The following is a 27976-nucleotide window of genomic DNA, read 5'->3' as shown; positions in this document are numbered from 1 at the left end:
GTAATGATCTTGGGGTTCATTAAACAACAAACCAAATGAAAGAGAAAGGAATACAATTTTAATAAAACAAATTGGAGACCATCTTTGATGAACTGCTGCACACAGCCATATGGTGTTCCAATCCCCGGCTACAGGGCACAGCTCCAAATTCCCACGCTCACAACACAGTCCCTTATGAGGGAGTGTCTCCAAATCACAATCTTTCATAAACATATCTCAACAAGTCTACAGTGTACACCACAATTAAACAGCATTGTAGCCTGAGCCCTTTGAGCCTGAGCTAGCTGACCGGGGCCAGCCAGGGGTATTTAATTGCAGTGTAGACAAACCCTGAAGGGCTCCAAAGATTAAGTTAAGAACCTGATGAGAGATAAACTGGATGAATGGGATCAGCAATCTTCCTTCACAAAGTATTTAAAATCTCCTCCACAAAACTTTTCCATAACTGTTTTTAGTCTGGTTTTGTGAAGTTGTACGCATAACTTTAAGAAATCTAGTTTTGTTTTTTTTATGTTCTGCATGGAATGAGCACAAACCTTGCTCATTTATTTTAAAATCAATATCATATAAAGAGCAAATTGCTTCTATGTCTCACTTTACAGTGTTAGGGCACACACAATATTATTGCAGTAAATGCAGAAATGTTAGCACTGTTTAAATCAAAAGAGAACATTATAAGTTGTTTATAGACAGCAAGCTCAGCAAACAAAAGTCACGTTATGGCAAAGGAGAACACATTGATGAAGTATTTTGTCCTCTATTTATTCTCTGATATTTGTTCAAAATTAGATTTAGAGCTGTTGGTTAATTGGTGGATAATACATTTTTATGTGTCTTTTGAAATAATGTGTATTCAGCTTTTCTTTAAATCAGGAATCCATCAATAAAATTAGAGACAATAGGATGCCTGATTCCTATTACAAATCCTGTAACCTTCTATTCAAGTCTTTTCAGGATTCTTAATATTGTGTGCTGAATCTCTGATTTTATTGTTCCAAGTATAACCATTTTCTAGACTAGTAGATTGGTAGGCTGTTGGGTGAGGGGCTTGGTGCTGAGAAGGCAGAACCAATTCGTGCCAGAACCAAGAAACAAATTGGGGGATTAGGAGTGATATATGTACGCATGCCATGGTACTGAAAAATGTGCTGCAGGAAGGCTTATGCAGTTTACGGGCAGATGGAATATTGTATCAGCGAATAAAATGAGCATCTTATTAAGGAGGTCCCTTGTGGTCAGGATAACTGAGTGCCCTCTGGAGTGTCATAACTCTACAATAGAGTCCATTGAGAGGGTGACCAAGGAAATGTAGGTGTTGGGAGGGGCTGAAGGAGGCCCACAGGCTTGGCTCATGGTTTCTTTGTATGGGTACAGAGGTTGCATGACCTAACACAGTTTTTTACATCAGTTCATGGGGTTGGCCATCAGAAGTACCTAGGGGTTAGGTTCCAGGTTTTAAATTGTCCAAAATGTCCCACCAAGGGTGAGTCATGAGACAGTTTTAGCAACTGAAGCAAGGAGCTGTACTCAGGAATGTGGAGATGATCCCCTTGATAAAGGAGGCCTTGTTGTAGATGGAAACTTGAATACAGCAAAGAACTGCTGTTTCTTAGAGTTTAGCAGATTGGGGCTGCAAATGGGTCACTTAGAAGCAAGGAACAGATGTGATCATCAGATGATCAGTGATGATCCTGCAGACAGTTTTGGGAGGGTGTAAGTATAGTGATGAGAATTTCCTGCTCCACTTCATGGTACTTTTTCTTGCAGGACAAGGCATCTGCCTTCCCATTCTTAATCCCTGGACAGCATGTAACGATAAAGTCAAATTGGGAGAGGAAAAGGATCCAGTGAATCTGATGTTATCTGTAGATGTTCCAAATTCTTGTGAACAGTCCAGATTTGGACAGGTATGGTCCCCCTCGAGATGATGCTGCCATTGCTCAAAGACAGCCTTGATATCCAGGAGTTTCTTGTCCCAAACATCATGATTTCTGTCTGTGGGAGTCAGTTTCCAAGAGAAAAAGACACAGGGATGAAGCAACCAGTGAGGGCTGGTAAATTGTGAGAAGATCATGCCTATTGCCAAGCCTGAGGCATTTGTCTCAACTATGATGGCCTTTGTGGGATCTGGATGGGTCAAAATGTGGGCAGAAATAAATGCCTTTTTCAAGCAGTTGAAAACCATCTCTGTGTTGGTGAACATGATGAATTTAGCCCCTTTCTTGAGGAGGGACATTATAGGAGCTACCTCATTAGAGAATCCTTGGATGAATCACCGGTAAACATTTGTGAATCCAAGGAACTGCTGCACCTGCCTATATTACCTGCCTTCTACTCAGTGATGGCTGCAACTTTGCAGGGGTCCATAGCAAGTTCTGCTGCTGAGACGACATAGCCCCGAACCTGGACGGTATCCTTGTCAAATTTACACAAAACCTGAGAAATGCAAAGTTGATTTTGGAGAAGCCAGTCAAGGACAGGGTGAACCTGGTGGTCATTCTCTGAAAAAGAAAGAATATCATCTAAGTAGATGACCACAAATTGGTTGAGGATGTCTCTGAAGTTGTCGTTCATAAAATGCTGGAAGATAGTGGGGACATTACGTAAACCAAATGGCATGACTAAATATTTGAAATGGCCATACCTGGTTTGAAAAGCTGTTTTCCATTCATCCTCCTTCTGGATTCTGACCAGGTTCCATGCTCCATGCAGGTTTAGCTTTGTGAGCTGAACAAAGACTTTCTAGGAGTTAATTTATGAGAGGAAGGGGATGTTGACCATGGATGGTGGTCTTTTGGAGGGCTTGAGAATTGACAGAAGATCAGACGGAGCCATCCTTCATAGTCATGAAGAAGATAGGTGCTCCTGTTTGGAAAGTCGAAGGATGGATGAACCCTTCCACAGAGATTCCTCAAAGTAATCCCAGCGAGCCTTTAGCTCGGGTTCAGATAGCGTGTAAATGCTTCCAAAAAAGACCTCTGTTCCCAATTGAAGTTTGATTGGGCAATTGCAGGTAGGAATTTCAGGTCCTGATCACCAGTCTTTGGTTTGCAACTCTGGATCCTTCAGGATCTGGAGTGCGCCGGAGAATGCGACTGACTGTTGACTCACATTGAGAAGGCATGTTCATCAGCATAGCATGGAACAGAAGATATAGATTATGAGCACCATCTGATTCAGGGGTCATGAGTGAAGACCAGTGAATGCGGAGTGCAGATGACCACAAACTTCAAGATCTCTTGGTGACTGCCAAGGGCATGGGCTGGATGCTAGTGGGGCACCCTGCTGTGATGTGCCCAGGCATCCAGCAATACAGGCACTACTCCAATGCCCTACAATGATTCTTTTCATTGGTAGAGAGATGGGGTCTGACTTGGTTGACTTGCATCGTTCAGGGTCTGGTAGAACAACTGGGACCGTGGGAGAGGGAAGAGTCCTGGCCAGCTGGGTCAGGAGATATGCTGTTTTTCTTGGGCTCGCTCTGTTAGATGATCATCAATCTAGATGCAAAGATCAATTAAGGCTCCCAGGCTAGGTGGAGGTTCAACCCATATTAGTTCATCGTTGAAAGAATTGCTGAGTCCCTGCCTAAAGAGATGTTGTTGCATGGCCTCATTCAGTGGGTTTCTGCAGCAGGCCATCAAAACCCCGCTGCATATTTGGTGACAGATCTGACAACCTGCTGAAGGGCATGGAGAGCAGCTTCTTAGTACATTCTTGATTAGGGTAATTGAAAATACCCAACATTGCCTGCACAAAGCTCTCCTAGTGTTCAGGAAGAGGACTGGACACTGCCAGGAGTAGGGACAACCCCTTGAAGGCCTCCCCAATGAGCAGGCTAAGTATTAATCCCCCTCAGGACTGATCTGTGGGATATAACTGTGGCTGCAACATGAACCAGAGATGACATTGGTTAAGGAACCCATGAAACTTGGCACAATCCCCATCAAATGTATTGGATGGGGGCAGCTTGGGCTCACGGACAGTGGATGCAAGAGTTGGGGGATAGGAGAGGACAGAAATTGCTTCCTGGGCCTGTATCTGGGGGTGGAGTGCTGCATTCTGGTCACGTAGCACCAGGACCTGTGCCTGTAGTTCCCGCAGGATCTCAACAACATTCAAGAAGGTGAGTTGGGGTCCTGCTGGAGCCATTCCAGAGAGGAGCTCTGTGTCATGAGGTGAAGTCCCTCCTTATCATCTAGTGGGCTGCTCAAACGGTCAAGCACTAAGGTATACGTGATGCAATCTAGTGGGTAGAGCAGAATCAGATGGCAGAACCAGAGGTATGGTCAGGAGGTAAACCAAGGGTCAAAGTCAGGAGCCAGAACAGAACAAAAGGGTAAAAGCCAGAGATGTGGTCAGGAGACAAGCCAATAGTCAGACTCAGGAGTCAGGATTTCAGAGGTAAGTAGGGTCTAGGGCTGGTGTGGAGCAGGCAAGGGCTGGACAAGAAGCAGGTCTAGTGCAGCTTCAGGCATGGAATGCATTGAGCAGCCACTGTGTTGCTGTTGTTACATGGTTTAAATGGTGAACTGTTGGCACTTATGACCAATCAAGGAGAATAGCCTTTTAGTGAAGGTCACTGGGCCCAGCTAAGTTGATTGGGTTGCTAGGTGATTGAGCCTCGAGGCAGCTGAGTTCCTGACAACAGCATTGTCAAAACAGTGCAGAGCACCCTTTGTCCTAAACTTTCTCACCATTGCTGTTGAGGTTTACCAATGAAAAGATTACTTTAGACTAGGGTGACCAGATAGCAAGTGTGAAAAATTAGGACAGAGGGTGGTGGGTTATAGGCACCTATATAAGAAAAAGCCCCAAATATCTGGACTGTCCCTATAAAATCAGGACATCTGGTCACCCTACTTTAGACTGGGTTGCTAGATACCAGTATTAAATGAGAGGAAAGGAAAATACCAAATTTTGCGGTTTTTGTGAAGCATTTCTTTCTAAATAAAATCAGGAGGAACAATTCAGGCCATCCATATTTAGAATAGTAATCTGAGCTATTCGAGAAAAGCTGAGTATTTTCCAGTGGTCATGACCTGAAATTATTGGCCAAGATTTCTAAAACTGGGTTCCTAAAGTTAAGCTCCTAACTCCATGCTTAGGTGCCCAAAAATCAGTCTAATTTTCAAAAGTGCTTATTTCAGCTGAAGCAGCTAGTACCTTAGAAGTTTTGAAAACCAGCCTGTCTAAATCTAGAAGTCTTCCTTTAGTCCACCTTTTGAAAATCTTGGACATTTTATCTAAGGCCCCAGTTTTACCACCAGTTAGGTATGTAAATAGCCTTTCTTGTGTGAATGGTCCCATGGAGTTACTTTAAATAAATCCTGCAAATTAACTGAGATTTTAATGTGTGGTTCTTCTCTGAAAAGTGACTGGGTAAAAATAGCACCTTCTTATTCAAGGAGTTCTGCTGCTTGATTGTATTCAAATAAGTTCTTACTGTCTTTTTCTCCAGTCACCTTCACAGAGCCTACACAACTAAGAGAATCAGCTGTGTTCTATTCCATCTTCATTAAGTTCCAATCAGGTAACCCTGTCCAATCCCATTCAAAGCAATGGAGTATTGAAAGCATTGATGAGGATACAATTTTGCCTGCAGAATCCACACTCTGCTCCAGCAACATATGTACCATATCCCTCCTCAGTGCATCACAAACAGTTTGGCTAACTATATTTGGACCTTGTTTCCTGAAATGCTATGGAGGCTGTGGAACATGCCAGGGAGACACAAGCAGACCAGCATGACTGTTGTTGAAGGAGACGATGGGAGGAATTGTATTGTGAGATATAAAAAGGGGGCAGAGCTGCAGAAATGGCTCTGCTTTCCATGGCCCTGATTCAGCAAACCACTTACACATGTGTTTAACATTAAGCACTTGCTTAACCACATTTATATCCTTCTTAAGTCTCATTGACGTGAATGGGACTTAAGCATGTGCTTAAAGCTAAATACTCTGCTGAATTGCAATATTGCCAGTCCCAAATGCTAAAATAATTGCTAGTGAGGTCACAAAAATCATGAGATCGCCCCCAAAAATCACAAATTTCAGGTTTGATTTATTTGCCTTCTGGTTTTTGAGCTTTTAGGATTTACTCTGGTCACATTTCCAAGTTTTTCTCCAGAATACCATGAATTGGTAACATTTAACCAGGATTGATTTAACCAGGAACATTTAACCCCAAGATTGAAGGGTTGCAGTGTTCCCTGAGTGCAGCAACCATTTTGATTTCACGGCAAGGTGTGGGGAGGGGAAGAGAGAGGCAATCAGTCTTTGCCAGCCTTGCTCTGAGGGTTCCAACATAGAATGCATTTAGTCCCTGCATCGGGGCAGATTTAAGTGTGATCATATTTGGGAAGGCGAAGTATTCTGTGTTTGATCTTCTGTAGGGATTATCTAGATTGTTTTTTTAAGAAGTATACATTTTTGCTTTTATTTTTGTTATATTTTTCTTAATCCCTGTTAAAGCCTGAAAAGGATCTGCAGCATTGCTATTCCTTTTCTCTGCAGAACTTGTTCTAGCATTTAATTGAACCACGGATTTTTTAACCCTCAGGCAACTCCTTTCTAAATTCTGTAAACTGCTATTATTAGTCCAGCGACCTTTCCTTATTTCCTTCAGTATAATTGCCAGAGCAGCCTTATGTTCCTCTTGTTTGTTCATTTCAGAATCATCTGATGAGCCCTGAGACAAAGAAAATGAGAGAGCCTCTCTCCATGAAGCAATTCACCCAGCCTATTTGGCAGTACTGCTAGACATGCTTTGCTTTCTCCCTGGACATACTGGCTCCAAGAAATAGGCAAAATAATCTTCCAGAGCAAGCTTGGTATAGCTGCTAAAAATCTCCCATAAAATAAATCAGCAGGCCTTTGCTACTATCTCTTCATGAGAATATGCCACCTCTTCCTAGCCCATTTAAATCTGAAAAGAGACTGAGGCAAAAAAAAGGGGGGGAGATGTATTAGGAAGAGGGAAAATTATCTTATATAAAGATATGCTTCTCTCCCTGCTGCTTCAGCTCCCATTCAGGTCCTTTGGAGTTGCTCAATGAGAGAGACTTAAAGTGCCCGTGGTGCTAGGGCTACTAACCTATTATTCACTGTAAACAATTTCTATTGAGACCCTCCTTGGAAAAGATTCACAGACATTCACTGGGGTCTTGTAGCTTCTTCTGCTTTATTGGTAGCACATGAAGATTTTAAAACTCAAGGGTTGAGGCAGTTAGATGGCTCAGAGGACTGATAATGGAGTATGAAGTCTTTCTCTTTCTATATCAACAGTTCAAATGTGTGACATCACATGATCTCAAGTCCTCATCTGCAAAGTGGGGATTATAAACTTTCCCTACCTCATACGGTTGTTGCGGTGGTAAATTATTTAATGTGTACAAGGGAGTTTAGATACTGTAGTGACTGAGACCTTGTAAGTGCCTAGATAGATTAATCAAGAAAAGGATCCCAAATGGAGTTATACATCTTCTACCAAATTAGAAATAGATAGTAAGGTTCTTCATACCATTGTTTGGTGTCTGCCTTTCAGAGGAATTCTTCTATAAAATAACCCCAGTTCACCTAACTTGCTGCAGAGGACGCCCTTATTCTCCTAGAAGAATACAGCAAGGTATGTCCATCTTTTATCAGTGCTGATATTGTGAACTGCTACACATTCCATTATACAGCTTGAGAGGCACAGTATCCATGCTGGGAAGGAAGCCACACTCCTTAAAGTCAGTTGGCCTATTTGCCCTCGCTTACAAGTACAGATTTTCTCTTATGGTTATTAAAAAAGTGGGACTGGATAACACAGTTTTTACGTTGTCAGATTTGACTTTCATACTTAGGGAAAATAGCTTTTTAGAGTGATAATTAAGTTAAATATGCCAAGGTGTTTAAAATAGATTTCTAATACATTGGTATAATTGGGTAAGTGTATCCACATCCAGTCCCCTTTTTTTTTTTAAACAAATCAGGCCCCACAAGCTATTTAAACATTTTTTCTATTTGTCTCATGTGTTCCCTTGTACTTCCCTGCCTGTTTATATCTTGTCTCTTGACTCATACTTAGATTGTAAGCTCTTTGGGTAAGGAATTAGCACAAGAGGGGTGCTGGTCCACAAATGGGGCTCATAGACACTATGGAAATACAAATAATATTAATAATATCAATGTATTGAATATTTTTAGATTTCATTTGTACACAGGAAATACGTCTTTCAGGAAAAAAGCAAAATAGAAAAGAAATAGGGGAAAGGGGGAAAACAGAAAATAGAGATAATAGTTGCAGAGGAATTAAATTAAGCTTTTGTAATTCATATTTTTACTTGTGCCCCTTTAATCTAATTTATTTCTAATGTTGAATGATCATAACAAATAAAAAGTTGGAACTGCATCTCACATTCATTAGGGATGTCAGGAGTTCTTGAAAGCTATTTAAAGTTTTCTTGTGTATGAGGCAGCAATATAAATAAAATGTGTGAGCTGAGAATAGCTCTAAGAAGATTTTTGTGCCTTTAGATGGGCTTGCTATAACAGCCTAAATGGATTATTCTTAAGCTTCTACCACGATAATATATTTAGCATTTTTAAAATACTTATCCTTGATGGTAAAGCAGTTTTGTGAGACAGTGCCGTAGAAATCTAAGGCACAGAAAATCTTTAAAATCATCAGTGCCTGAACATAAGTAAGGCAAGGAGGCTTTAAATTGCCTAACAGACAAATTATACTTCCTGCTGAGCTGACCCATTCTATGACACAATTTAAGTGGACTTTTTCCCCGTTTATGATCTCTTATTTCTTCTATTACATATGAAAGCTGTGTTCTACAATTTTAGACAGCTCCAGCAACTTTCATCTTTGGGACCTTGTACACGTTACCTAATTAAGTGACACATTATATTAATGTACAGGTTTTTAAGATCTGAAGTTTGGACATAATCCTTTATGTTAAATTACATGAGTTTAGTTAGAGTTGATCTGATCTGAAGTCCCATCTGATGTTGTTGTTCATATTTTGGTCTCAGCTAAAGAATGGCCTGTGCCCGACCAAATGACTCTTTGACTATTTTATTCATACATATGCCAGGATTATATGGCCATGATGAAGTAGTGAATTTAATGGAAAGTTTATTGAAATGTAAAATGAAATGAAAGGTGTTATAAATATATCTATTGTATAAAATTAGTTACTACAAATGAGTCACACCAGCTGAGGGGAAAAAAAATCTGTTGACAATAGAGCTGTGCAAATAACTGACCTTTTGACTCTGTAGCCAAACTGAAAAATTGAAAAAACTATTGTTTCCAGTAGAACCATAATGAAAATTTTTAGAATTTTTTGGTAAAAAGAAAAAGTTTAAAATATTAATTCAAGTTGAAATAAATGTTATGTTCAAAGCAAAACGTTTCTTTTAATTTACAAGAGCTTTTTAACTTGTTTTTTTTTTAAATGGAAGTTTAACTTGAAACAGTCCTTTCAAATCAAAACAGAATTACTTTTTCAGAGTTTTTTTCCCCTCTGATTGAAACAATTATGCAAAGTTGATGCAAATTTATAAAATTAATCAAATTTATGAAAATTGTGTCTAGGCTGTTCTCAGTGGTGGCAGATGACAGAAGAAGGAGTAATGGTCTCAACTTGCGGTGGGGGAAGTTTAGGTTGGATATTAAGAAAAACGTTTTCACTAGGAGGATGGTGAAGCACTGGAATAGGTGACCTCGGGCGGTGGTGGAATCTCCTTCCTTAGAGGTTTTTAAGGTCAGGCTTGACAAATCCCTGGCTGGGGTGATTTAGTTGGGGATTAGTCCTGATTTGACCAGGAGGTTGGACTAGATGACCTCCTAAGATTTCTTCCAACCCTGATATTCTATGATTCTATGAAATGTTTTGGTTGACCTAAAACTGCATTTTTTTGTGGAAAAAAAAGTTTCCTCTGAAAAATTTCACACAGCTCGACTTGGAGAGAGTATTTTACTATACTTCAAAGGAAAAACATGAATATGTCTATTTGAGGGATATCCATAATAAAAGAGAAAGTGCAGTGGGGAAAAAATGCTTTGAATGCATTTGTGATAAATACCTGATACAAAGGTCACAGACATCCTGCTTTCCACAGCTAACTCACAGATACAGTTACAGAAAAGTGTGAGCGGGTTTAACATAATCACTAGAGGCCTATATTAACAAATACTATACCGTAACAAAAAACACTTTGTGGGGAATCCTTATAAGTGACTCACCTCTTTGCAGTATACTATTTTCATAGTAGTCTAGAGAAAAATAGATAAAGGAGCAGAGTCTATCCATTTTAGCACAAGCTTCAAAACTGTTTGAATATAAAGGACACCTCAGGCTCCCGCTCTAAGAGTTTCTCAAATTAAAATGTGAAACAGATACTAATGGACCCCAAAGGTATATTACAGGCTGGTTCTGACATACACAGCACATAGAGGAGCAGGCTATGGAAGGCAGACCTCTCTCATAGTCGGTATACTAATAGAAAGTTGTGTAATTAATGGGTAAGCACATCTGAAACACTTCCATTGATATTTGGCAAAAGAATTCTATCCTTGCTTGGTTTATGTGTGCTGAGAATATTAGATGAGCTGGTAACCAACATCAGGCAATAGGTTTAAGCTTATGTTCTAGTGGCCAAAAGGATCATTCTAAGATAATGGAAACTATTAGAGCTGGTCTAAAATAGGAATTTCCATGTCATAGGAAATTCTGATATTTTGACGTTTGTTTTCATCCTGTAGCCTGACCCAAAGTTGGGTATATACAATTGTAACTTGAGGCTTAACAGGTTCTTGTCTCAAGATCAGGCCCAATATAAAATTATCATAATTTGGGAACCCCAATGTGCACAGGTGCAACACTCACACCATAGGAACTCTCTCTATATATATTTACAAATATATAATTTATTAATAATTTAGCAAAGTTATACACACACTTAAACTCAACAAGGCAGATAGAGATAATACAGAAAGTACATTTGGATGTCCATACTTACACCCTTATCTTTCTTAACCTACTTAACCATTATTTTACATACTTAACCATTATCTTTCATACTTAATCATTATCTTTCTCATCACCGTTATTGTCCTCATCTTCCCCGGTGGCCATCTTTCTGGCCCCTCCCAAGGTCTACATCTCTCCAACCTATCTGCTGCCCCTGGGATGTTACTTTTATAGTAGGTTACGCTGACACTGCCACGTCCAATGCATATTCAATAGAGGTTCTTATTCTTATTTCCTCCCCTTAAGGTGTCCGTTTTCTATAGGTTAGTATATGTATGATGTTACCCTATTAGAATACACGTCAATTTGCTGTCATGACACCTTTGCGGTCGGAGGTTCTGTCCGGAACCTTCCGGACGCTGGTGTCAGCGATGTTCGGTGCTGGTGTCAGCTAGGTTCTGTGGGTGGCTGACGTCAATATTCTGGACAAAATTCCCCCTCTTGCATGTTACTTTCAGTTCCCTAAACTTATGAGTTACTTAAATTTATCTATACCAAAGGTTATAGACCCCAAGCCTCAGACTATCTACTAAAGCCAAATCTTACAGGATAAAAGCCTCTAGGTTCCTTGCATTACTACTAAATATAATAAAGCAGGATAACAAAGCAATGAATATAATACAGGTAACATGGCCCACTGGGCTACAATCCTGAGTCAGAATGAAATGTCAAATATTTTTGTGGAGAGGAAAGCTCTGAAAAATGTTGATTCAGAAATGTTGAAAGTTTCATTTTGATATTTTTGATTGAAATGAAATATTCCTATACTCCTGAATTGAGATGTTTCATTCTGGTTTGACAAACTTCATAAAAACAGCTCATTTTGATTCAGTTTGATGTTGAACTGAGTCTTCCTGAGCTTCCTCATGGGAGGTGCCTCATTTTCCTGTTCTCCTGTAGTGCTGGTCCCCAGTCAGACTTCTTCTCCCACGATGTGTCACAGACTTCCCTTGGCAGTTCAGTGAGGGGGTAGACCTCATGGACATGTCATGGGGATGAGGACCTGAACTACAATTCCCGTGAGGTACTAAAGCTGCTCAGGCAGACACAGATTGATGTTGACCCAATCTGTAACTAATTATTTCATTTAGATTTTCCATAGGAATTTCAGCAAAATTGAATTTTTCTGTGGAAAATTTTGATTTTGTGTAAATTTCAAAGTTCATAAAAAATATCTCAGCTGAAAATTCCTGACAAGCTGTTCTCCCTGATTTGATACTTCCTCCAGATTCTTCTTCCTCCTGTGCTGACTAGCACTGATGGAGAAACTACGTCAGGTACTCTCTTGCTTCTGAGATCTTAATGAAAGAATAGAGTGGGAGGGTGTCTGCAACTCTCTCAGGGCTTATCCAGCCCCTGCCACAGCATAGATTAAAGCACCCTTAGGGCTGGCTGCAAAGTCCACCTGTGGACCTTTCTGGCAGCCATGGGTAGTGGATGGACTCAGAGTCACAATTTTGTGCCCAGTTCCTCCTTGCTCAAGGGAGGAAGTCAACTGTGCTAGCCTTTTACCTTGTGCAGCTGACATCCCCCTCTGTGTCAGCTCAGCTGTGCTTATCCAGAATGTTGGGGGTGGTATAATTGGTCCACACCTATCTGCATGGGAGGAGAGAAGCAGCCCCATGGAGCCCACTTGGGAGTAAGGAAGAACATTCTATCAGTTTTTTCATTACCATGCTAGGGTTGCCAACTTTCTAATTTCTGAAAATCGGACATTACAGCAGCAGCACTGCCTCTTCTGCCCTTGCTCCACCTCTTCCCCACAAGGCCCCACCCTCACTTTGCTTCTTTTGCCAAGGCTCTGCCCCCACTCACTCCTCTCCCCCACCCCTGCTGCTTTCTCCTGTTCCCCTTCCTCTTCGCTCGATCCTCTCCTCCTCCGTCCCCTGCATCCAGCTGGGCTTCCTCTGCTCTGGAGCCTGCCTCCCCATGAGGTGGCTCCAGCTGAGCAGGGGCTGGTGTGGTAACCTGACTTTTGATGTCTGGTCAGTACATCTGACCAGATACTCAACAGGCCCCCGCCTCCCCCCAGAGTTTCTGGTAAAAAAAAAAAAACAGACACCTGGAAACCCTACAAGAGCCATTCTCTTCAGTGAATAAGCTTCTGGCATCTGATTGTGAGTTAACTTTCTCTGGCCCTGTCCAAATTCGAAGTAGCCAAACTAAAATCTGTGAGGAGTGGGGCTTACTAAAATGATTCATAACTATTCACTCAATGCCACTTTTACCCAAGGTTCATGGGCACTGCACTGTGTTTTTTTGTCACTCCTAGAAGAACCATCCAAAAAACATTATTTCTAGGAATGACATGCTGCAGCAGACTTGGAAATGTGTTTCACAAATGTTGTGTGACACTACCCTGGGTGGTGGCACAGCTAATCACAGCATTTTGAGTCAGTGTATTCATGGGTATGCTAACATTTGGAGGGTTCATTGAAAGTAGACTGTATTTTCTTACTGGTTCATTTCCACTCTCACCGAATGAAATTAACCCCATTGTAGAGGGCTACTCACTGTGGTGCTTAAATGTGGTCTTGCTCCACTTATGTCAATGAGAGATTTGCCATTGACTGAAGTGGGCTCAAATTAGGCTCCTTCACAGTTGAGAGCAGCATTGGGTAAGCACTTCAACAAATTAATCAGTGTTCATATGAATCACTTTTTATTTTCTAAGTTTAAATTAATCCCTTTATGTGGGCCAGATTCTAATGAGATCACCAAATAATTGCTTGCCTAACCCTACAAGAAAGTTCACAAACCTAAAATGAAGAATGTAACTCCTGAAATCAAAGCAGTAACTTGGGCAAGATGTTTACTCTCTTTTTCTTAGTTTTCCCATCAGTAAAATCGGGAGAATAATACTTGCCAATTGCAGAGGGTTAGAAATATTAGAAATATTAGAAAGATTAATTAATATTTGTAGAGTGCCTTGAATATGCAACATGTGTTGAGTGTTTTGAAAAGCATTGACTCTGCAGTAAATAGTGTGGCCAGGTAAATTAATTTAAGCTGCCCAACTGGTAAATAGTAAGTATAGCACTTTACAGATTGACATTAGCGTAGATTAAACATTATAGGCCAGATTCAGTCTAGGGACTATGCTTGCAGAAGTTGACACAGATCCTCGTGGAGGTCCTTGACAGACCTGCCAGTGGAAGCACAAATAAGCTTGCTCTTTCCTGGGGATTAATCCCCACTGGGGTGCAGTAGATCAGTTCGATCAGAATAATTTGTAACCCGACTATTGCAAACAGAAGGCCATGTTTGATATGAATATGTGTGCAAAGAGTAGAATTGAAAAACTCCCAGTAAATACTGTGCAAGGCAAATGATTTAGGATTATTTTCACACAGTAGAAATTAATTAAAGATGTGCTGTCTTTAGGCAATTGTATACTTATCCATGATAAAAATGGAAATGTGCTGAATTTTGGAGAATAAAAATTACTGTTTAAAGACGGAACGAATTGGATGCTAAAATCAAGGTTTTTGTAAACTCTCTGAAATCTGATTGGTAAAAGGTCAGGTGATTGTCTCACTTTGATTAAAGAGAGGCAGTAGTTGTGATAGCATCTTCAGCAGAAACTACCTTTCTTCACTTCAGAAAAAAGAGAAGGAGAATTTTTGTCATAACTCAAGGGAGGTACTGAGCAGATGTGTGGGGAAGAAAGATCAGCAATTTTTTGAAATAGGATTCATTTGGTTAGGTTTTTTTTTTCTTTTCTCCTAGTTCAACTGTTAATTGATATTTGAATGTATTAACTTTAGTATGTCCCCTACCCTGGCCTTCAGTCCATACAAAATGCAGCTGCCCATTGGCTTTCCCTCCATTTGGCTCCCCATCTGCTGTTATATCCAGTTTAAAGCTTCTTATCACCACTCTCAGCTCTGCATAACTTTCCCTCCTTACTCACCTTTCCTTGCCAAGTTTGGCTTTGTTACCACCCACACTGCTCCACGAATGTTCCAGGCCTTTTCCACTGATATACATCTTGAATAATCAGTTTTGTGCCCTCTTCTGCACAGCAGCCCTATGTATGGTACAACCTCACTGAGCTCATCCACAGGGCCCGTACCTTATCCACATTCAAGTCCCACTTAAAACCCAGATATGCTGTACAGTTTAACATTAATTGAATCGGCTTGTCTATCAGATGCCTATTGTTATTTCCCTTAATCTCTTTTGGCTTGTCCAGGTGTCCTTCAGATTATAAACTTTTTGCAGCAGGAACTGCCTTTTTTGAATATTTGGAAAGTACCTCATATTATAGTGGGTGATATTGTAAACAAAGGTTAAATAATACTAAATGTTATGTTCCTGGCATACAAAAAACCCATAAAGTATCCTCGTTGGAAGGTTGCAACTTTATTTCTTAGAATGCAGAAGGATAACATACAAGAACACAAACACAGAGAGAGAGAAAGCAGGCTGCTCCCTAAAAAATGGAGAAGCATGCCTCACCCCACCTTAGTCTAGGCTAGCCTTCTGCAAACTGATGCTACTAGGCTCAGATTGCACATTTCCCTACAGAGCCCCCTAGCCTGGAAACAGGATCAGGAACCCCCCCCCCCAAATTTAACGTGACAGTACAATTTTAACACAGTTACTCCACAATCCATTTATAGAAAACCTTCACTAACGGTTAGATTCTATCCCCTTTACTCATATAGAGAAATACCTGGTCCAATTGAAATTAATGGGCCAGATCCTCAGCTGGTGTGAATTAGTGTAATTCCACTGAATATCAATTAGTAAAGACATTGTTAAGAGTGGCAGAATTGAGCTCTATTCAAACAAGTTAAAAGATGGCGATTATTTTGGAAATAGAGGAAATTCCCACATCTCTTTGGGAATGGAAAGTTCAAGGAGATGTTTGCAGAGAGACAAGGAGTTAAAAATTCTGGCAAATGGACAGATGACTTTTCTGGCATCCTTGAAAGATGAATATTTCTAAGACGGTGTAAAGTGTTAATGAAAAAGTCTTTCAAATTAAAATTCCTGCCAGGCTAAAAGTGTAATTAAATAATAAAGGATAAATAATGTTTTGTGTCATCTTAGTCCTAGAGAATGATACATACTTGACCAGACCAGAAAACTATCACATGCTTTGGCAAAATAGGGCATGAGTGGAGAATTCTTGTCAGTACAGCATAAGTCTATGACAATAGGTTTCCTGGAACGTGTTTGAGGGACGAATGGCAAAGGATGTGGAATTTTGCACAATGAAAGAATGAAAGCTCATATTATTTATATATCCTGATTAGAAATATAAATGTATATATAAATATATATTTCTAATCAGGATAACTGGATCCTGGGACAAGACAAAGAAAACCAGATGGTATCAAAAAATTAACAAAAAAGTAAACCGTGTGACTATAGCATCATGTGTTATATGACATACTGGGCCTGATTCTCCATGGAGCCTATGTAGTTGCACTGCTGTAATGGAGTGGGAATCAGGATTATCCATCACATCCATCCTTTTTGTTAGGCATACTCTCGCTGAACATTTCTGAAATCTTATTTTTACACAGCTTTTAAACCAGCAGGAATACTGATATGCCATAGCAAACCTTCTTGTTAGAAGAAAGGTGTAACCTTTAATATTTTTCCTTAAATAAGAAATGTTTCTCTTTTGCATTCATCACTTAGAGAAACACTATTCTTTCAGTAAGCTGTTTATAAACATTAAGGCAGACACTCTTTTTTTTATAGTGATGTTCATAGGATATGAACGTAAATTTCATTATTCGGTAACAAAATGTGTCTCCTGCTTGCTACTTTAAACACTTCCCTTGAATACACTGTTCTTCAGTTTTGTATTTGAAAAGAAGAGGGGAAAAATGGTCTTCCTCTGAAGTGAGTGTTCTTAAAAAACCACCAAATAACCCTTATGCCAATTATAGGATTAAGCAGCTGTACAAATACTATGCACTAGACTAAAACCCATCTGCACTGAAATGCTGCATTTTGAAGCTATCACTTCTGTCATGAATATTTTATCTACAAAGATTTTTTTAAATTGAATCTAATTAAGAGACATGCTTAGAACAAACTGAGTACAACTTAATTTCCCTTTGACTGGCCCAATCATGCATTCAGCAGCAGATGACTTTCTTATTTGGCATAAATGTGACACTTACTCGCATTACTCAGATAGTTCTGCTATGAGAAGAAAGGTTTATGTGCTGAAAGGTTAGCTGGATGCTATCCATTCCACTTTTCTTCAATCAGAGCAAATCATGCCACGCTATTAAAACTATTTATCATTTTTTAAATACAAGGGAAATCTACAGAGCCAGGAAAACAGAAACACCTCTTTTTATATGGCATGTTTACCTCGATTTTTAGCTTGCATACCTGCAGCAAAAGGTAGTTTGTGATGTGATTAACAATCCTTTTAACAAGTGGTCCTTCCAATTTTAATTGTTCATGTATTTATATAATAGCTATACAGCTGTGTTACGTCTTGGAAGGTAAGAGGAACCAGTTACTAGTTTGAATAAATAAAAGTTGTGAAAATAAATGCCTTCACTTATTTTAGGAATTTGACACAACACTTATTTTATGAAGAAAACATCTTTCTTAGGTACTGTGTGTCGTGTCCTTTGAGAACTCTTCAACAATCTCCTCATGATGAAGAGTAGCACTGATGTAGAAGGAAAGATGACAAATCCTCTGACCTCAGTATAAATGCTCTAAAGCTGAAGTAGATGAAGGCTTGAAAATCATCATAAAAAGAAACGTTCACAGGGACAGAACAGGAAGCAGTGGAAAGTTCCACTTATCTGAGAAGGTGAAATTCAGTAGACGATATGATCTGAACATTTTAAAGACTAGAAAATGATTTGGGAAAGAGGGTGAGCAATGTATTTCAGTGGCTGCCAAAGCTCTGATGTAGAAAGATCAGTCTATAAACTAAATTGAAACCATGCCACAGCAATGCCTTGTCAAAACTTCTCTATTGAGCAAGAATCTGGCAGTTAAATGAGGCAAAAATGAAGCAGACTGGAGGCTTTAGACAGTTTCTCTGAGTCAGCTGGTGGCAGAGAATTATCCGCATGGAGTTTTGCACAATGTCCAGTCAGCCATTTATATCAACCACCCCTTCGTAAAGACTACTGTTATTTCCAGATCATCTGGTCAGGTTGGAAAGGGTGGTGCACTATCAGCTAATGAACAAAGAAAATATCAACAGACAAGCAATGGGTGAAGACAATTGAATGGTGTAATGAAGTGATGTATACTTTCTTACCAGTGATGATTCAAACGATGCCAGAATCTCAGGTAGAGTGATGAAAGCTCATCAAATATGAGAGACAAATGAAGCAAATGTGTGTTTTAAAGGGTGGCTCTTATGTACTATGTTCAAGTGGGTCAAAAAATGTTTCCCACTCCCGCTGTGGAAAATTTTTATGAAAATGACTTTTTTTGACAAAAAAAATCTTTTATTTTAGAAGAGCAGATACTTTCCATGACTATTTTCATCCAGTTGAAACCCCGATTTTCTGTCAGAAAAAAGATTACAGTGGAAGTTTTTCAACCAGCTCTCATTACAGGTGGGACAACAGCACCGCCTATTAAGATTTCCTGACATCTCTCAGTATAAGACCCTATTCTCAGTTACTTATAACTTTGCCAGACTTTAACTATGAATGCTGAAATTTTCTATGGGTGAATCAGCCAAAATGATTTTGCCATTGCCAAGAAAGATGCCAAGTAAAATTACATTGTTTTGCCTATGTTAAAAAATTCTGGCAACCTTTTCTTTAAAGAGTCCTAGCATCCCTTCTTCTCCCTGTTTTGGAACAGAGACTTTAAATTTGCAGGGCGTGGCCTTTGTGTCAGGGAGGTGCCTTTTACTGGCCCTATGAAAATTTGTCAATTTTGTCTGAGTTAGAACCTTTGAATAATACACAGAAATAAGACTGGAACCAAATTCCAGAATCTGAACAAAGGCAAACTTTGATGGTATGGAGTGTTCCATAATTCTATTTCAAATATGTATTTCCTAGTTGGGCTTTGTCTTTTCAATGAGATGAACCAACATTCTGGATCCAAATACCTCCAAATTTGCAATGTTAAAATGTTGAATGCAGTGTTGAATATGGATCCAGATTTTGTAGTTCAGTGCCATCTCTATTAATAAAAGGTGAGTTCTGCTTGCTATTATGAGTTTAGTTAATTCTATTGTTGATTAAATCATTGAATTGTTCTACATTTCATATAGTCTAAAATTTTTTCCATATGTCTTAATGAAATTGTCTCATGAGCCATCTCTCTTCCTATTGATGATCACTTGGACTGCCTCCTCTTCATCCTCCCCACTCATCTCTTCTGTTACTCTTAACTAGAAATAAGGAAGGACAGTATCATGTAACCACACACTTATTGTCTGACTATACCGAAAGAAGGACAGGAGATATTTGACATGGGTTTGATCAGGCCGCAACTTTGTTATTAGATGTCTCGGACTACCTGGCAGAGTGTTTATTCTGTAATTACCGGGGGGCTTCCACCAGCTCCCCATTTTTCCATCCAGGTCCCTCCAGCAAATCCATTGCCAGGACCTTACCATACCTAGGGGCTTCCACCAGCTTTCCCTCTTTCTCCATCCAGGTGCCTCCAGCAAACCCATTGCTGGGACCTTACCATCCACCCCCCCTTCTAGGAAGGTTAAGATGGGCTATAAGAATGGGGGGTTGGTTCCTTGCTGTACCAATCATAGGAGTACCCAACCGCTTCCTGTTTGTTCCTTTAATGAACACCTCTTTTTAAGTCCTTTTCCAAGCCATTTATCTGGTCACTGTATACCTTTCCTTTGGGGCACCTGCACTGGACATCTGCCACAAGGAGACACCAGCAATTAGCTTTTCTGCCTCCCCCCAAACCCACTCGGGTTCCCAGACATCTCTTACTGCCCCCTTTTTATATGGGCCAAAACAAATGGGTTCCAAAGCTTGACAGAGGAACACCATCCTCCCTGAATGCCCAAACTGAGTGAGCCTTTTATGACCCTAAGGAATTTGACTACACCCCTGTTAGCATCTGTCATGCCTTGTCAACCCAGGTGGTACCACAGGGCTCCCAGCCAGACCCTGCGTTACTGTATGTCCGACAACACAGATCTGCATCAAGTCCCTTCTTGTTCTGGACAGTAATTGAACCCCTTTACACATTGCCAAATAGTGTTCTTCAAGGTATGCCACATCATGTCGGTGACTGCTGACGGGCCCCTATGGCGCACAGCAGTGGTATCAGCTAGTCCAATAACATGCTCCTCCCTATGTGCATAAAAGACAATCCTGTGCCCACAGAGTCACACCAACTCCTCCACGGCTGGTCTTCCAACATCTGGAATGAAATTACAACATATGAATGTTGACTCACCACCCGAGGTTGCACACAGGTATTGCATGCTTCCAAATGCCAATGCCCAATTGTCAGAATTGCCTGTGCTCCCGTACCCAGCTATATTGCTGCTGTGTGGCCCCTGATTGCCAATGAGTGGGAACCCAATTCCACTGGGCAGAACCAAGCTTGCAGCCTTTCTGGAAGATAACAAATGCTACCCAGCCTCCTTTATCAGCTGTTGACCATTGCAAGTTTAATATATTTGCTTGCCCCTGCCGGTATACATCACACAGTTCCAAGCTGCCCTCCACAGTGTCCCTACAGAACCCAGGCATTAGCTCGCTGATCCCCAAAACACCAAAATTGCTTTTAAAAATGTTGCTCTGAGCAAGGCCGCTTAGATCCCTGAGAATGTTAACTGTAATGTGCCTGCATGACTTCTGTGGGATTCCTAGTGCATAAAGTTAAGTACATGTGCAAGTCCTTCCAGGATTGGGACCTATAACAGCCTATATTGAAATGAAATCTCAAAGGACTGTGTGGAACATCAGATAGAATGGATGTTTTGGGGCTATTCAGCATACAGAATAGTATTTGCTTGTTAGCAATCATTGAAAAAGACCCTGGGGACAGATTCTCACCCTATATAAATAGCTGATGACTAAAATTGAGGGATTTGAAAGAAAAATAGGAGTATTACAAAAATAGACAGGAATAATCACAAAATAGTAACAACATTTTCACCTAACAGACATTGGTCTCATACATAGAACATGTAGGGTAGACGAAAAGTATTCTTAAGACTAAGTAGGAAATGGGGAATTAAGGTGGCTACAACTAAGGTGCTTCTATTTTGAATAAAGAAGATGTTGAAAAATTTTCTAAGCAAGAGACTTTTTAGGGCCAATAGATACTGAAATAGGAAGTACATAGATATGATCAGAAATTAACTGCATAAATTAAAAGTTCCTCAGATCATATTGAATGTTTCCCTGTTATAGCATGATACAGACAGGGAAACACCCAATAAAGGCAATGGTCAGAACAATACTCAGGGCAGTGCCCTGGCTTAATTATTTAAAACCAGCTCACTAGGGAGGGTATTTTTATCTGTTTATTGATCTAACCCTAAAGCTCTCTGTTGAGGTTAGAGCCGGGTGAATAACTGATTTTTTCAGTTCACTGGCAGTATTGGAAAATTGGAAACACCCAAAAACTCTGTAACTCAGCCCTGAGGTGTGACTGCAGCCTTCTCCCTTTTATCCTCAGGGTTATAAGTCATGGGTTCACCTATAAGGGCATTGAAGTCAGGGGCTGGCTTAAAACAAAATAGCAAAACAAATAAACAGGGATGTTCTTACAAACTGTCCACACCAAGGATGGTAATGTTGTCCTTGTGGCTCTCTGATCTGGATTCCAGTGTGCAGTTAGGCTTGCACCTGGTAGTCTCACTAGACTCACTTCTCAGGCTTCTGGGTTTCTGGTCTCTGCTGAGATGACACTATTCAATGTTCTGGAAATCCCCAAAAGACTCAGTCTTCCATGGAGTGGGAATGTGGAGGGTAGAAAGGTCCTCCCTGGCTGTGATGGTTCTCTCCCTGCTACACCCCAAAATGAAAGTAGAACCAAACCCTGTGTCTGAGTTTTGGCTTATGATTGGTTCTGGTGGTGTTGCTAGCCAGTTCTAGCTCTGCCCTGCACCCTAGGCAATCTGGGAAACAGAATCCTGAACATTTGCTACCATTGCTGCTGTAGCCCAGGCAAGTGCCCTAGATCAGGGGTTCTCAAACTGGGGGTCGGGACCCCTGAGGGGGTCACAAGGTTATTACATGGGGCGGTCGCAAGCTGTCAGCCTCCAGCCCAAACCCTGCTTTCCCTCCAGCATTTATAATGGTGTTAAATATCTATAAAAAAGTGTTTTGACTATAAAGTGGCACTATGAATGACAATGAATAATCATTGGGCTAGAGAAAAAGAGAACTTGAGAATAACCCTATAGCTTGGTGGTTAGTGTACTCATATGGTATATGAGAGACTTAAGTTCAAGTCCCTGCTCCTATGGCTTATTAGCTGTAAAAAATGGAACAGCTTCAACGGCAGAGATGGAGGAACCCAGACAAGCCTAGCCCAGAGATTAGAGTAGTCCTCTTTAATGTACTGATGTTCAAATCTGTTATCCACATCAGGTAAGGGGGAAATTGAACCCATCTCTCCCACACCCCAAGCGAGTGCTCTTACAAACAGGCTGAAGCTTATAAGGGAGGCCTCTGCCACCACAGAAAGAAAAAAAAATTGGGCCAGAAGTATTTGAGTCAAAATCATGAATAGTTTTGGGTCCACCAAAACTGCATTTGTTTGGGAAGAAACTATTAGGCCAAATTTTTTTGCTCAGTTCAAGAGGAGATTGGCAGCCAGTATGTCAATTAGTACCATCTGATATGGTGTTCTGTAAAATGGATTCTTGCTTTTTAGTAACAGGACTGTAATAACTAAATTCCTTTTTAAAAAGCCACTGAACAGTCATCAGAGGGTAATAACTTTCAGTCATTACCAATGGGCTGAATTTGAAAGGCTTCTCTAGAGATAAAAGGTTACAAATTCCATTATAATCAAAATTATAATCCTAGGCAGCAACAGGCCCTTCTAACACTACAGCTACAGAGGTTTCTAGGTGTAGAATACATAACTGTTGCTGTTATGGCTATTAACTTTGTGAGGTTTGGAAAAAAATTATATTGTGTTTGAGAACTTTGTTCCAGACTATAGCCAATGGCATTGAAAGCCAGATGAACTCTCTACAGAGAGACACACATAGTAGTGTGACAAATTATAATGACAAGGTTGGACTGAGCATTTGTGATGTGATTTAGTAAAATAAAATCCATTTCTATACAACACATGCAGGGTACTTCTATGTTGTTTGCAATAGCCACCTTTGGAGAGCAAGGGCATATATTACACTTTCTCCACACCTAGAAACATACCCCTTTTAAATATGTCCTTTCTCCCAAGCCCAGCTAATCATCAGAAACCAACATAGTTTGCAGAGAGAGCTCTTTCTCGCACTGAGTGTATGTAGGGGAAGTGTATGGGCCTCAACCAGCTCTCACTGATTTCAATACGAGCTGGATCAGGCCCATACCAAACTCTTGTAAATGTCCTAATATCAAATCTTCCTTTAGTGAACTACATGAACCCATTTTAATATTGCTTTGGAGCAACATTTTATTATATCAATGGGCAAACTAAGATGGCTGCAAAAATGACACAAGACAGTGAATGGAGCAAAGTAACTTTCATTAGAAAATCTCCCTCTGCTTGTGTATTATTTGTTAACAGTGCAGATGAAGGGGGACTTGTCTCAAAATTGCCTTGAAAAAGTATAGGTTATGCTAGTTGACAGTTATGTCCCATACCTCATATCTATGCATAGCAGGTTACCCACCCTACATATGTCTTACTGTACAAGTGTCTTAACCTGAAACAGCCTAATTATTTTAGGGCCCAGAGAATGTTTACTTTGTGACACCGAGGGTTCTCCACGGGGAGAATACTAATGTGGGAGATTTAAAATTGGCCAAAGTAAGGAAAATGTGACCACTGTTAAAACTTTGCCAATTACCTTAAACAACTTCCTCTTGGTGTTTGTAGTATTCTAGGTATTCCCTCTAATAAGAATAGGGAAGTGTCAGGCAAGCTTTGAAGAGTGACCACTATACATGGGAAGATTATATATCTGAAAGAGCTTGAGAATGGAGGAGGAGAAGGAACACTGCCTGATCAGCTTAATATGTCTGTAAACTTAGGAGGACTATAGGGAGGTGTGTGTCTTGTTATAGCTATTCAAAAGGTGTAGCTGCAGCTCTTCCAGGTACAGCCATCCGAGTACCCAGGGTGGATAGGTGGTAAGCATAGCCTTATCCTCACTCCACCTAGAAACAGCTCCTCTGCAGCCATCAGGACACCTGGTCGTACTAGATGTTCCCACTCTTTGCTCTCCAGAATGGGGAATCAGAGAATGTGTGTTCTGTCTGTTCCCCACACAACACACACATGCAATAACATAATTTGAGTCCATAAAGTACAGCAGTGTGAAGCCAATCAATTAGTATTGTATAATTGTATTCATAAAAAGAGAGAGAGAGAGAGACCTATATATAATCAGGAACATAATGAGAAACAAAGCAGTAGTATACAGGAAGATTTAGATTCCCTTAACTGGGCGAGTCAATTGCAAATGCAGCACTGTAAGGGAATACACAGGACAATAAATCACAGAACCAAAGGAGAAAATATTGTATGTGCTAAAAGGAAAGAGTTTGTAGCATTCTGACCAAAAAAAAAAAAAGATTTGGGAGTTATTGTATGAAAAATCCATAAAGTCTTCTCGGTGCAGTGCAGTAACAATGTTGAAGACAAACAAAGTGCAAAGTTTGTATTGCTAGGGGACAGAATATAAATCAATGGTGGAGGTATTATTTCTATCTGATGTGGTGGTTACACCTCACCTTGAATGCAGTATGAAATATTGGTCTTGTTACCTTACAAAGTATATAATTGACTGAGAGTACAGCATAGTACAGAAAGAATGAGATCGAGCTTCAAGGATCTGTGGTGAAGAAAAGTTGAAATCAGAATTTATTCTCATTGAAAAAGGGAAGACATGAGTTGGACTTTACTGATGTTTTAAATGGATGACAATAGCTGATAGAATTGATGCTAGGAAAAGTGTATATAAAACTGTGTGGCACTGGCAAAGTACAGTCATATAAAAGTGAACCAACGAAACCAATAAGGATGGTAGAAATAATCAATGTCATTTGCAAAGCAAGCAGAAGCAAACAAGAAGAGAATAGCAAATTGAAACAAATCCACGCAAAGTATGAAAACCAGCATGTTATAAGTTAACAAGAGTGTTACTGAATGAATGAGAACAAATGAGTTTCAGAAACAAACAGATGGATTTCTATACTGAAAGAAATGACTAAGAGGACAATGGAAGATACTGGGAGTAAAAGAGATCAGATAATTGTTGTGAACCTCGAAAAATATTTGGTTTGGTATTCACCTGAAGGGGATGGGGCTGTTTTGTGAATAAGCGTTCTGGGTCTCAACCTGGGCTTAAGTGATATTTCTATTTTAGCTATCTAGTTAAAAAAATCATTTTTATATGGTTGTCATTATCACAGTATTTGAGCACCTCACAATCTTTTAATGTATTTATCCTCACAGCATATTTCTGAGGTAGGGAAGTGCTATTATCCTAATTTTGATAGCCTCCCTGTGCCTCAGTTCCCCAGCTGAGTGATTTACCCGAGATCATGCAGAGAGTCTCTGACAGAGCAAGAACTTAAACTCCATAGGTCTATAGGTCCTCCTTCAGCTCAGTTCGTATTTAATTTGGGCTAGTTACTTCATCCCTAATAAGAACGGTAAACTGAAGCTGGGGAGGGGATATGAATGAACAATAACCAGCCTCAATCTTTGCTCAGGTTGATCAAGGCCGATTTGAGGTTAGAAAAAGTAAAGGATACTCTTTAGTTCAAGTTTAAGTGCTAACACTTCCAAGTTTTATAGCAGGTCTTTGAAATTGGCAGGGGTATAGTCCCATACAGAGGGAGATGCCCTCTACTGACTCCATGTAAATCCATTGACATTTGGCTGAGTTATAAGCTTTTGAAAATTGTCATTTCCTGTCTGGTTTTACTATTTATAAATAAGTTCAGCCAAATGAATTCCTGATGCACGTCCATTGAGGCCTTTGCAGTTTGGTGAGTAAAGGAGCATGTGTGTGACTAGAAGACATGAAGCTGTTCATGAGCATTTATAATTTCCAGTAGCTTGCCATTAGACAATTTGTAAGGATAAATTGGAACCATAAGGAAGTATTCCATTCGGACTGTCCAGGTGCCCCTGGCTTAATTGTTTGCATTCTTCATGAAGCACGATATTCATGTAGCAAAGGGAAAAAACACATTCAGAATCCAATAAAAGGTCTCAGCCAAAATGTTTGAAAAAGCTTTGGGTTTACATTGGCTGCATAAAAATATTGTAAAGAAATATTTTGGTTATAGATATAAAACATTCAGTCACAGAGGGCATTGTCCTGCATTATTGTACTCAATGAGAGCTTTGCAACTGGCACAGATATGGAGAACATGTGATTAAGAGGTGTGTTATAAAGGTTTTATTGATATGAGTTTGGGATGACAGTATATTGGGACTTTAAGATCCATTTGGGGCTGGTCAAAATTTTTCAGTTGAAACTATTTTCTGAAGAAAAACAGACTTTTTGACTAACTGAAATTTTTTGCAGTGGTTGTTTTTTGTGGAAATGCCTGAAAACTTGAAAGTTTTTGTTTTTTGGCTGAAAACTGAAATATTGTGATTCAGATATCACAGAATCATAGACGTTAGGTTTGTCTATGTGCCAGACTCCGCAGCAGGACTGAATCTCCCATGATATTCTGTGACCATGGGGCTACCCTGATGGACTCCCTCTCCTCACCAAGAAGGGAGACTGTGGTTTATCATGGGAAATTTAGTTTGAGAATAATGGGAGCATGAGGCACTCAAATTACAACTCCTAGGAAGTACCACAGTGGTATTTCAGAATCAAACTATTTCAGTTTTTGGTTGAAATATTTCATTCTTTAATATTTTTCCAAAAAGTTGAAATTTTCTATGTGTAAAAAAAATTAAAAAACCATTTTCTGATCAGTTGTAGATCCAATATCTTGGGCTCTACCAGGAAACAAATGCTTTATTCCATTTGAAAGTAGGGATTCTTTGTTTCCTCTGAGCCCCAATGTCTCCTTGAGATGGCAAAACTTTAAATGTGTCCCTTGTCCCAGGCTGAACATTGCCTGGCTGAAAATCAGCACAGTGTACTTTTTGGAGGAAATTCACAATTTTGACAATAGTAGGCAACTCTTACCTAGAAGGTTTAAAACCAGCAACTCTACAAAGAATCGGAGAAGTCTGACGTATTAGAAGTAACCCCAGTAGTGACAGATTCCAGGGCATAACAGAGCTGAGGTGGTCACAGGTACATAGTAAGTACCATTTATCACATTGTTCTGCAATGCTCACAATCACATACATGGTATGTGCTCCATCCCAGTTACATGATGAGCAGATTGGAGCATATAAGTTAATATATGAGTTTTTCAGATGTACATGGTATAACAAAAAATATACTTTATATTTTTAAATTAGATATTTACTAAAATCAATGAGAATAACCAAAATAATTGGGCTACTTTACAGTGTGTAAATGAAGATCAGTGTAGTGGTTTTGCTGGCAGACACTACTGGTCACTAAAGCTCTGAGAACTGCATGCTCTAGAATACTTTGAAAGAGAGTCCGATCTTCCATTAAGAGAAGTTTTTGTGTCAAAATTAGAAAGGGTATATGTTTAGCATTATGCCGAGGTGCTAAGAGCAGAGCTGTGAAAAATATTTGATGCCAAATTAAAATCTGCAGATTTTCCACTAAAATGAACTATTCCATGAGACATTTATAGTGAAAATCATTTAGTGGAAAATTTTGTTAAAGTTGGACATATCATTTTTCTATATTTAATTTTA

This window comes from Chelonia mydas, chromosome 4 (assembly GCF_015237465.2).
Source record: "Chelonia mydas isolate rCheMyd1 chromosome 4, rCheMyd1.pri.v2, whole genome shotgun sequence".
Taxonomy (NCBI): domain Eukaryota; kingdom Metazoa; phylum Chordata; order Testudines; family Cheloniidae; genus Chelonia; species Chelonia mydas.
This window is presented reverse-complemented; position numbering follows the sequence as displayed.